General features: G+C 47.4%; 1 protein-coding gene across 1 annotated transcript in view; it reads right to left on the bottom strand.

Moving 5' to 3' along the window:
• LOC146808974 (chemerin-like receptor 1) overlaps positions 1-11,098 on the bottom strand; it is a 518,859-nt gene extending 507,761 nt beyond the window's left edge. The window contains exon 1 of the mRNA XM_085615771.1: positions 10,621-11,098. The gene's annotated coding sequence lies outside the window, so the exon portion shown is untranslated. The remainder of the gene's footprint in view (positions 1-10,620) is intronic.
• Positions 11,099-12,815: the final 1,717 nt, after the last annotated feature.

Genomic DNA, 12,815 nt, shown 5'->3' with positions numbered 1-12,815 from the left:
TGTGCAAGGTTTCAGAAGTTATGGAAGCTTCGCCTTTGAAAGGAGTGAGATCTGCTCAAGTGGCTGAATTGGTGGCATTGACAAAAGCTTGCAAGATTGGGAAGAATCTGAGAGTGACTTTGATGACTGATAGTCAGTATGGATTTGGAGTCGTTCATGATTTCGGCCAGCTTTGGCTACAGAGAGGTTTCTTGATGTCGAGTGGGACTCCAATAAAGAATGCTGAAGTGATTGGAAAGTTGCTTGAGGCGATACAGCTGCCTAAAGAGTTAGCAGTTGTGAAGTGTGCTGCTCATGGACAAGGAGATGATTTTGTTACTCTTGGTAATCGTTTTGCCAATGACATAGCACAGTATTGTGCAAAGAACAATCACTCGATTAATAGGGCACGAGAAAGGGAAATGTCTTTTTGTTCTGTGATGTTTACTAATGTCCTAGAAACATGGGATGAAGTGAAACAGTTGCAGGATGAGGCAGGAGATGAGGAAATGAGAGATTGGATCTAGGCAGGTTGTGCCCCAAGAGAAACAGATCATGTTTGGATCTATAGAGATGGTAGACCAGTCATGCCCAACTCCATGTTATCGACAATGGCAAGAATGTATCATGGCCAGGGACATCTGGGGAGGGACGCAATGATTAGGTCTTTTAAACAAACCTGGTACAATGCAAAGTTCAGGTTAATTGCAGAGAGCATCTGTCAGAGATGTTTGATTTGTCAGCAGTTCAATACTGGAAAAAAGACAGTGGTGAGTCTAGGAACAATAGGCAGAGAAGGAGGTCCTTTTACCAGAATGCAAATAGATTTCATTGAAATGCCCCAAGTGAACAGATTGAGGTATGTCCTAGTGGTAGTCTGTTTGTTCTCAAGATGGGTGGAGGCCTATCCGACTAGAAGGAATGATGGAATAACAGTTGCAAAGTTACTGTTAAGAGAGTTGATTCCTAGGTACGGGTTCCCAGTGACAATTGAGTCAGACAGAGGTGGACACTTCTACAATGAGCTTATGGGTTTGATTTGTGAAGCATTGAGCATACAGCAGAAGTTACATTGTGCATACAGACCAGAGGCTTCTGGAGTCATTGAACAGATGAATGGCACAATTAAAAACCGAATTGGTAAGATGTGTTTAGCCACTGGAATGAAATGGCCTGATGTCTTGCCTCTAGTGCTAATGACTATTAGGTCTACTCCAGATAGAACCACAGGTTTGAGTCCGCACGAAATCTTAATGGGACGTGCGATGAGACATGCATTTGTGCCTGTCAACAAGTTGATTACAATAACTGATGACATGATTTTAGATTACTGTAAAGGCCTGGCTGACGCAGTTCATTCTGTGTTTCACCAGGTTGGAGAAGACGCTACCACACTTGAGAAGAAGCAAGCCCATGATCTGAGTCCAGGGGACTGGGTGAGGATTAAGGTGCACAGAAGAAGAAATTGCTTGGTTCCAAGGTGGGGAAGGCCAAGACAAGTTATTCTGACTACAACGACTGCAGTAAAGTGTGCTGGTGTGAAAAACTGGGTTCATGCGAGTCATACTCTGAGAATTCCAAATCCAAAAGATGGGACTGGTAAGGAGTATTTTGAAGAGTCAGATTCCAGTGATGATGCAGAAACTGAACCAGTGAGAAGAAAAAAGAATCTGAAAGGGGTGAAGGAGAAAGCCAGTCAGGTGATTCTTTTTTCTTTCCAAGAGAGGCTTCAAGAGAAACATTGAGAGTCTCAGAGGAGAGATCGGATTCTGTAAGAGTGCCTGAAGTCCGAACAAGCAGTGGAGGAGAAAGAAGAGAAAAGAGCAGTTCCACAGAAACTACACCTGAATCAGATGAAGAGGTTGAAAATCCACTTGAGATTACACCTGAAGAAGCAGGGTCAGAAGAAGATAGAGAGGGACAGATTGCGGAAGACCCCCGAGGAGGTGTAGGGAACATTCCTGATAAGCTAGGTGAAGGGACAAGTAGACAGCAAGAAGATTGCGTGTCGGAGACCCGAGGAGGGACAGAATTAGGGAAGTCTCAATCGGTGGTGGAAAAGACTGTGGAGCGAAAGAAAATTGTTGAAGAACAAGAGGCAAATGAGACAGAATCGGATGAGAGTGAGAATGAGAAATCAGAGGGTCGAGTTCTGAGAAAAAGGACTTGGATCGGAGAAAGAAATAATAAAGAAGTGAGACCAAAAAGGGTTGTAAGAGGAGATCTTTGGCCCAACAGGATAAAGAGACTGAGGTACAGACTGACACGAGCAAATTCATCGAAAGCTGACCAGGTGAACGAGGTGTCCAGTCAGAATCAGGCAAAAGGTGAAAAACAAAAGGTCTCAAAAGAACCAGAGGAGATCAAGAGAATCAGAAAACCTAACCAGAAGTATAGGTCACCGGAATGGACGTATGTGGCACTGTCTGAAGGTGAAGAGGCAGAAAGTCAAGGAAATCCAGAGGGGACCGTACGAGAAGTGGTTGAGGAGGAGAAAACTGTTGGGATCCTGAAAGTTATTCAGACTGACATTGGAGAAGAGTCGGATGCACAGGATGTTGTTGAAGATCTGATACAATTTGATGTTGCTGAAGAAGAAGTAAAAAGTGATGAAAATCCAAATTGAGTGAACTAAAGGAGTCACTTGGAGAAAAGTGAAAAGAGAAAATCTGAAATTAGCTGTGTGAGATAATCTAGAGTTCTAGTGTTTCAGTAGTGGAGTAGAGGAGGCTAAGTCAAAAGACACTGCCAAAGTAGTAAAATGGCTAACACAGAGAATAATCAAAGTAGATGTGCCTTTTTGAAAAGATGGTGTAGAATGTGCTGCTGCTGTACTGGATTATTAATGCTATTATGGGGTGTACTAGCTTTATCAGTTACTTTTAGAGTTACAATAGACACTTTTGGAATACATACTGAGAATGTGACTAATGTAGAGAAGAGTTCACAGAAAGTAGTTCCAACTAGAAGTAGTAACATTTACGTACATAAAGATAGATCAATTAATGATTTTTCTAGCAATGTTTTTTCAAAGTTATTGTACGAATACGTAAAGACAATGCACACTGCTGCTCACACACTCCCACCTTTGCTCATATTGCTGCTCACGCACTCCCACCTTTGCTCACACTGCTGCTCACACACTCCCACCTCTGCTCACACCATTGCTCACGCACTTCCACCTCTGCTCATACTGCTACTCATGGACCCCACCTCTGCTCACGTACTTCCGCTTCTGCACATGCTGCTCACGCACTCACACCTCTGCTCATGCACCCCCACCTCTGCTCGCATCGCTGCTCATGCACCCCCACCTCTGCTCACACTGATGCTCACGCACCCCATCTCTGCTCAGACCACTGCTCATGCACTCAAACCTCTGCTCACGCACTCCCACTTATGCTCACACCACTGCTCACACACTCCCACCTCTGCTCATACCACTGCTCACGCACTTCCACCTCTGCTCACACTGCTCAAGCACTCCCACCTCTGCTCACACTGCCCCTCACGCACTCCCACCTCTGCTCACACCACAACTCACACACTCACACCTCTGCTCATGCACCCCCACCTCTGCTCACACCACAACTCACACACTCCCACCTCTGCTCACACTGATGCTCACGCACCCCATCTCTGCTCAGACCACTGCTCATGCACTCAAACCTCTGCTCACGCACTCCCACTTATGCTCACACCACTGCTCACACACTCCCACCTCTGCTCATACCACTGCTCACGCACTTCCACCTCTGCTCACACTGCTCAGGTACTCACACCTCTGCTCATGCTGCTCAAGCACTCCCACCTCTGCTCACACTGCCCCTCACGCACTCCCACCTCTGCTCACACCACAACTCACACACTCCCACCTCTGCTCACACTGCTGCTCATGCACCCCCATCTCTGCTCACACAGCTGCTCATGCACTCACACCTCTGCGCACACTGCTCACACACTCCCACCTCTGCTCATGCTGCTCAAGCACTCCCACCTCTGCTCACACTGCCCCTCACGGACTCCCACCTCTGCTCACACCACAACTCACACACTCCCATCTCTGCTCACACCACTGCTCATGCACTCACACCTCTGCTCACGCACATCCACTTCTGCTTATACCACTGCTCACGCACTCCCACTGCTCCTCATGCACTCCCACCTCTGATTACACCCCACCTCATGCACGCCCACATATGCTCATGCCACTGCTCATGCACTCACACCTCTGCTCACACTGCTCATGCACTCCCACATCTGCTCACACCGCACCTCACGCACTCCCACCTCTGCTCATGCTGCTCATGCACTCCCACCTCTGCTCACACCGCTGCTCATGCACTCACACCTCTGCGCACACTGCTCACACACTCCCACCTCTGCACACACTGCTCACGCACTCCCACTTCTGCTCTCACTGCTCTGCTCATGCCCCCCTTTCATCACGTACTTCTGCCTCTGCTCAAGCAGCTCAAGCACTCACACCTCTGCTCACGCTGCTCACGCACTCCCACCTCTGCTCACACCTCTGCTCATGCACTTCTGCCTCTGCTCACGTGGCTCACACACTCCCACATCTGCTCGCACTGCTCCTCCCGCACCCCCACCTTTGCTCACAGCGCTGCTCATGCACTCCCACCTCTGCTCACACCACTCTTCATGCACTCCCACCTCTGCTCTCACCAATGCTCAGGCACTCCCACCTCTGCTCACACAGGTTCTCACGCACCCCCACCTTTGCTCACACAACTGCTCACACACTCCCACCTCTGCTCAGGCCACTCCTCAGGCACGCCCACTTCTGCTCATAATGCTGCTCACGCACTCCCACTTCTGCTCACACTGCTGCTCTCACACTCCCACCTATGCTCACGCACTCCCACCTCTGCTCACACACTGGTCATCCTGGTGATTCCAGCACCTGCTTCCAGCTGAAACATGAAGCTTCTAAACCATTCTCGCGTGCATGGTGGAGCCCGAGATGGTGAAAACAGGAGCACAAGAGCAGGCAATCCAGCACTATTCACTTCTTTACACATGCCTTACAATTCCAGTTTTACTTATGCCTCAGTAATAGTAAAACCACAGGCAGAACAAGAACAAGAATTCATAGGCAAAACGCTTATTAGAAATGTAGAACTACAAATGTAAAAGTCAACAAGCATTGGCAAAGTTAAAAGGCGTGGAATTGGCTGCCAGACTTTTGACTTTGTCAGTGCTTGTTTTGTTTTGTCATAGTTTTTCTAAAACTATATTTTTGAGGAGCTGCCAGCCCTCTCGCCAGTATAAAAAGTAAACATTGGTTAAAAACGAAAGTATTTTTGGGACTCACAAAGCAAACATTGCCATAACAGCCCCTGGTAATGAAAGGAACACCTTTGTGTGGTTGTGCTCTTTGTGAAAGAGCAGAATGCTGCACAGTGAAGTCAGTGATTGGTTGAAGTAGGCTGACCCATTGCCCCATGTTGTATGCCATGGGTACTCACAAGCATTTTCCCAGGGGCGGCAAAGTTTGGCCTGTGATGTGACCGAGGGCCACACTAATGCCAGCAGGCTGGCGGTCGGGGAATAGAGACAAAGGGGGGTTTGTGACATGGTGGGTGTAGGGGAAGAGAAGCATTTACATCTAGTGTCTGAATTGCACAATGTGAAACAAAAAGCTTGCAATTAATCCCGGCTTTCCAATTAAACAAATTGTGTGATCAAAGGCAATTGTTTTATTTTCACTTTACCTGCTTTTTCTTAATTATCACATACATGACTTCAGCATGTGTTACAAAACCTTCTGTGTTTGATGTAATAAACTATAATGTTCGTGTATAATATAAACACAAGACACCCAAAGAGTTCACGTTACAACTGACTTGCCTCTTAGTTCACTACTGGCATTGTTGTCAGGGTGTGGGGAAGAATGAATGTTTCTAAATCCTAGTTTATAAATGATCAGTTTAAAAAAAAAAATACCTCTGATCACACTGATATAATCGGATGTGCTACAGCAAAACAAATCTGCACGTTAAAGAAATACACTTTTTGAATTTCAAAAAGATTATCATATTTTCACACATTTGATACAAGATGTCTTTAAAAATGAAGGTGATTTTAGCGGTGCAGGACACCCTAGTTACTTCTTTTCTTTTACTTCAATTAACCTTTAAATAAGTTTGGAAGAGTTTGGAAGCTGAGTCTGAAAACAAGTTCCTCTGATCCTGTTGCCAGTACCTTTGCCACTGAACCTCCTCTCCCAAGACTTCCCATGTGTCTCTAGCACTTGAATTCCTGTGATTTTCTTTGTTTGTACATTAATGGTCAGAAAGGCAAAACTACAATTGTCGGAAAACAAAGCGAAACCCTGGATTGTGCAAACTGCTTATAGAGTCACACTATGAAATCTCGTTGGGCTTAAAGTGGGATGAAAAATGTGGTGAGGTGTCTAAAAGATGGGTCACCTAAGAAGTCGCTGCGGACGGCGCTGCGCCGCGTGCCAGAAGGCGCTGCTTTTTTCTGTTGTTCGAGTAGATTTTGTACTCGAGCAGCAGCTTTTGCAACATGAGCGGCAACTTTGTCAGCATGAGTGGTAACGACCTGGAATCGCCCACAGGATGGATCTCGCTGAGACGCACTTTAGCGCTTGTTTTTCTTGGTCATGCTGCACACAAGAAAAAGTACACCACGCAGCGGTTGGCAGGAGTTTTTGCCAAACTCTGCATGCCAAGCCGAGCACGGAGTGAGCAAAACTTCATGAACTCGGCAAGCGGAGTGGAGTTTACCCCCACCCCTAGTTTAAGCAAGTACGTTAATATTCTGTGCTTCCCATAGCGTCCACCAATCAGTAGTTAAACATCACTAAGGTCTATGGAAGGGATAGCGGTCTAAGAAAGAAGTGTGGCTCACTGGTTAGAGTAGGCAGACCTGGAAGCAGAGGTCAGCCCGGGACCAGGGTTCAATTCCCGGCTCGGCTGGGTCTTGAGTCCATAAATTGTCCATGGACTCGATAATTCTCGCTCCAGTGCATACTCAATTCATGGGTTCACACTCTGTGACTCTGGGCAATAGCTTGCTTAATCTCCACAATGGCCCCTCGTGGCGGGATGCCTGGCTTTCACCTTGTGGATGCCCTGCCGGGTTATCTCACAGGGGAATACCAGGACGGGTTCCCTAAGCAAGCGCTTAGAGACCAGTTGGTGATTTGCGCTATATAAATATCTGTACATTTACAAGAAGGGTACATTTACAAGAAGGGTCTCAATCGCTCCTGTTCTTCCCTTCAAACCACTTCCCTCTACAATTAGTGTTAGAAGCTTCCACATTCTTTCTCCTGCATCTGTGTGAGATGCATGAAGCACATACCTAATCTCTTTCCTCTTTAGCACCTTCTTTCACTCTCTTTTCTATTCACTTCCTTGCATCTCTTTCACTTCACCACCGCACAAACACACAGCACACCCATCCACTTGTAAGCACTGTTTTTTTATTTTCACATTGTCACTATTTGGACAACTGTGTACATCCTTCACACACATTTTGATAGAATCCCAATTGTAAAGGACATACATGACAATTCCTCTGTGCACTCTGCAGAGAGGCCAAGGATTGGATGAGCAGGTATTATGAACAACTTCTAGACCAGCAGGCAGGCGAAGTAGGAAACGCACACTGCCTTCAGCCTCGCTCCAGAGCTCCCAATACTGGACAGTTTGAAACACCTGGAGGCGACTCAGTTCAAAATATGAACTATGTTAGAGTATTATGCTGCATGGAAAAAAACCTACAGAAACACAACATCCTGGAAATAGCTAACAGTTTTAGGGAATGTAAGATTAAGTAAGGCATGTGAAATGTAAACAGGAACCATATTGCTGACATGAAGTAACTTCTACATTCATTGTTCAGAAATCGATCAGTAGTTGTAATCGTACAGTTAAGGGCATTAATATAGGGCCCCAGGGGTCCGTTTGTATTTACTGCTGAGTGTGAGAACCAGAGGGACCCGGCTCACTTAAAGCCCTGGGTATCAGGACTGGAGAGACTTCACAATCTAGGAGGAATATATATATTTTTTCCTAGAGTAAGAAGTGGAAACTAATAATACTGGAAAGAGACGCACAGTACGGAAGCTTCATAGGTCTCCTTCCACGTGCCGGTCTTGGCCATTACATGCGCCTGCTCAATAGGTTAATGATGGCCCTGTTCAGCTGCGCTGTCAAGCCCGACCATAAAAATGTACACGTGTGCTTTCAAAATCCTGCCCAAAATATACACATTTGACCTAAACAGGGAAGGCAAAACAGTATGACATCACACACAGCCTGACATCATAGATCACAGACAATCGATCACACTCAGAGAGACACTGAGGAGACACAGAGCCAGGAGGCCGTGCGCAACAGGGGTTCGGTACAGGGCCGGGCCAGAGGTCAAATGATGTTATTTGAAAAGCCACCAGTAATGTATGTCATCAATTATGTCATTCTACATGACATGAGTGATGTAATAGTGAGGTCATAAGTAGCGCATGTCGGGGGCATGAGATATAGTTAGGTCAACAAACTATAGCTGGTGAAATTCAGTCTTTTTTCATTTCTAAGCATTACTTTTTGTAATAGTTCAACACCTAACTATTTTATCTCTTTATCTTTAACGTTTGTTATTCAATATATATATATATATATATATAATGCAGCGGCACAGACGGAGAGCGACAATCCAGGACTCTCCAGGGCTCTCGACAAAAATGTTTTTTATTAGTTTTCAGCAAACATGCGGATCAGAATTATGTGGTCTACAACGACTGACCACGAATATATATATATATTCCACAAGTCCTCTTAGTCCCACAAGGAAGCAGGCTCTCCGGCGCATGTACAGATTGGTGTATTGCTCAAAGCAACAGCAGCTTACGTACAAGATGCAAATTGGTAGTAAACTGTTCTACACATATAAATATACATATCTGTAAATATGTCACTGCTTCCTCCGCTCACTTAGCTACGGTGCGCCACATATACGTAATCCCTAGCTATGCATCCGTTTAGACAGCAGTGCGGAGGCGTGCACAACCTTGGCGGAGTGCAAGGCGCGCGTAGGCCATGCCTACTGGTGGACGCAGATATGTTACCTGTGCGTAAACAGATGGCCGCTGGTCAGAAACATTGGGACCTCACCTTCACTCCTCGCATCAACAAGTGGTCCAGGGAACTGATCTAAAACTCTCTGTTCTCCTGGAACTGTCTCACCAATCAAAAGTGAGGACCGCACTGAGGTGACGCTGTCACCGGCCACGGACCGACGAAAGTTCGGTAGAATAGGATATACGGTCGTCTCCGGAGAAGAAACATCTCATTACCAAACTGCAATGGGGGAAAGTCAGCAGACTTGTGTCCGCACAGAGGCAGGCGGAACCACATTAAGCCGCCCTGAAAGCCCTGCGTGGGGCTCAGTGGAAAACATGACACTATGCAGAAAGCATACTGGGGCATACTGGGTCCTGGTTGTTCCCATTCAAATAGTGTGCAGCCAGGACCCTATGATCCTCGTTGGCCCCTTTGATCCAACATTGATCCTTCCAAAGACTGGTATGGTGGGAACTCTTCGGGGTTCAGGGCCCCAAACTCAGGGTCCAGCCCAGCCCTTGAGTCTGCACAGAGCATCGTTCGCTGCAGTGAAGGTGACGTGCTCCAGAAGAGCTCCAGTGCACACTGCAGTCCTTGTGGGGGTCTTGGAAGAATGTCAGATCCCACATCTGGCTCCGCTACAGCTCTCATGTTTGCGGGCCTTTCCCTGTTTATTTTTCTTGATTTTCCGCAGATCCAAAGTGTCCTCGGGGACTTGTAGAAGTGCACAACACCCCCAATAAACAGAAACATAACTATTGTGAGAGCTAAGAAACTAAATGAGGCATCTGTGGCAGGGATATATCGGTGTCCTGCATTCTACTGGTTCCTATGAGAAATACATAGCTCAGGAGGCGAATGCTCCTACTGCAGAGATGTGTTTTACCTGCAGGACACCAGCTCCACACAAGTAAAGCAATTCATGGGGATAAGATGCTTGCTTTAGAGACCTGTGTCTGCTAAGTGGCCCGCAGGTTGCAGCCCCGGTAGATAGACTATAAGGTTAACGCACGTGCCCAGAAGACTGTAAGATCAGTGATGTAGCTTCGGTACAGAGATCTGTAAATAGCATGCAGATTACGGATTCAAATGAAAGTAACAAAGCTGGGTGGATTAATGCACCTGCTGCAGAGACCTGTTGACAACGCGCAGGTCGCGGTTAACATTTCAGTGAGTAAATTATTCCACTTCGAAGATGTGTGTGTAATCAGAAAGGCACATAGTCCAGTCGAGGCGAGATTGCTAAACGAGCTGATGCACGCGCTGCAGTGGGCTCCGGATACATTCAGGTGACAAGTTTTAATCTCGGCCGCCCTGACATTTCCTGCCATTCTTAATATTCCAGTATTGGCAACATCTGTTAGTACAACATGAAACACCCCTTCATGGACCTCAAGTTATGAACGCTGCATAAAAAGAGTTATTTTTGATGTTGCTTTTACCACCCACCCCAGCACTAGAACGAGAGCCCCTGAACCCGCTGCTGAGGGACATGGCAGGTGTTTCCCCATCCAAGTGCACCTACCGTTCGGGGCCCCTCCGCGGAGAGCTCGAGCCGTCCTTCACGGGCGCAGACTTCCATCAGAGGGCAAAGCTCCACTCACGGGGCTCCCTGCATGTGAACACCCGGGGTGCAGGAGGAGAGTTGGGCACCGCTCGGGCACCGGCGGCTTAATGCGGCGGACGAGGAGCAGGCAGGAAACTGCACGAGTCCGTCCAGAAATGGGTATGTCAGAGCCCCGCCCACTGCGTTCTCTCTCGCCCCAGCCCCCTCTCTATTTCTTACTATCTCTTTCTGCCTCTTTATGTTAATGTATCCCCTCCGTCTGTCTAATTCTATTTCTTTTTCGTTCTATCTCTCTACCTTTTCCTCTTGATGACTCTAACTTGGCCTCACTTTTTGCCTTACTCGCTCTCTCCCTTTCCACCTTTCTCCCTCCCCGCTTCTCTCTACCTCATTCCTCTCCTTCGCTTCTCACTTCCCTCCAGACTGCGTTTCTCTACCTCCTCTTTCTATGTCTCCTCTCTCGTACCTCTCTCCATCACTCTGCCTTTCTCCCTCTCTCTGTTTCTCTATCCTTTTTGTTCTCTTTGATTGTTTCAGTCACCGTCTCTTTGTCTCTTTTTGTATACCTCTTCCTCACACTCTCTTTCTCTGTACGCTCTCTGTTCTTCTGTCACTTTATCTGTCTCCTTCTCTGCTTCTCCCTCTCCCTGTTTCTCTATCCTTTTTGTTCTCTCTGATTCCTAGTAAGTCTCCCTCTCTCTCTTTTTATGTCTCTTTTTTGTGTGTCTTTCCCTCACACTCTCTTTCTCTTGACGCTCTCTGTCCCTTTACTACTATCTCTGTCTCCTCCTCTGCTTCTCGCGCTCTGCTTTTTCTTTCTCCCTCCCCCCGTCTGTGTCTCTCGCGATCTTTATTTTTCGCTCCCCATTCCCTGCGAATCCAAGGTCTCACATTTATCTTCCGTGGCCGCGTCACGTGGCCGCGCCTGCTGCTCCCGCCCTGCGCGCTCTTGAAGTTTGCTAATATCGGTGAAATCCAATATTCAGATTAGCGGTGCCCGGGAGCCGGTGCTCGCGTCACGACGCACTCACTTTGAGGGTCCAGCCCACCTCTGCCGCCTGCTCTGAGGTATTGTTACCTGTCCTTGCACCTTCCTGCGAAAGCGCGCAGCGAACTGGTGCCAGGCAACGGGTCCCGACCTCTCCCCCTCCCACCTTCCCCCGTGAGGACGTGAGGTACCAGGGTGGGTGGCAAGGAGAGGAAAACAGGAAATATCTCAAAAACTCGAGGACTAGAAGGCCCTGGATAGAAATGGCGCTAAATATTCGAAATGTATTCAAATACGCATAAGTGGGAGGAACAAAGGGTGTGTGTGTGGGGTGTGGAGTGGCCTTAAAAGAAGTGTTACTAGTAGTCCTTTACAAGAGCTCTGGTGTATGTTATTAATTACCACACACCTCCTGAAGAGACCGCCGACCATACAGACCTCAGCGGCCAGGCTCATGCTGGAGATGAACACACATCCCTCCAGACCTCAAGAAACCCCACTGGCTCCTCGTCCTCGAGAGATGTCAATTCAAGATGCTGACCCACGCCCACAAACCCCTGCACAACCAAGGACCAGCAACTATCAACCACCGCCTGCGGTTCCACCAACCCACCAGACACCTGCGCTACACCTCCCTCTCCCTCGCTCACCCCCCGACGCAGCAGTAGAGGACGCACCTTCTCATACCTCGTTGAAAAGTCCTGGAACTGCCCCCCCCCCCCCTCCCCCTCCACACCTCCCTCTCTCTCCAGGAATTTAGAAAGAGACTCCAGATCTGGTTGTTCACCTGATTCCATCCTAGCAGCTTGGCTCTCAGTGCCTGGATACCCGTGCGGATGATTAGCAGCGCTTTATAAATCTGGTTGGATGATTTATTAATTAATGATGTGATTTAAAATATGTAAACTACGGTCCTGTGTGTCGCTCAGCGTGCCACCTGACCTGTAGGTAGGGGCCTCTCTGAGTTTTCTGATACTTCACCCAGACATATAACACAACCATGAACACATGTCTAAAGCAAGTCATAAGTGTTTCTTTGCCAAAGCTTGTTAGCTGCATCAAACAAGCGAGTCACAAGAATGATCTTCTTGTGAATGATTATGATTGAAAAGTTTATCCCAGGAATGTGACCTGCCACTACTATTGCCACTGCCTACCCTACATA

This window comes from Triturus cristatus, chromosome 7 (genome assembly GCF_964204655.1).
Source record: "Triturus cristatus chromosome 7, aTriCri1.1, whole genome shotgun sequence".
Lineage (NCBI taxonomy): Eukaryota > Metazoa > Chordata > Amphibia > Caudata > Salamandridae > Triturus > Triturus cristatus.
Note: the sequence above shows the minus strand (reverse complement) of the source record. Positions and strands in the feature narration are given on the sequence as shown.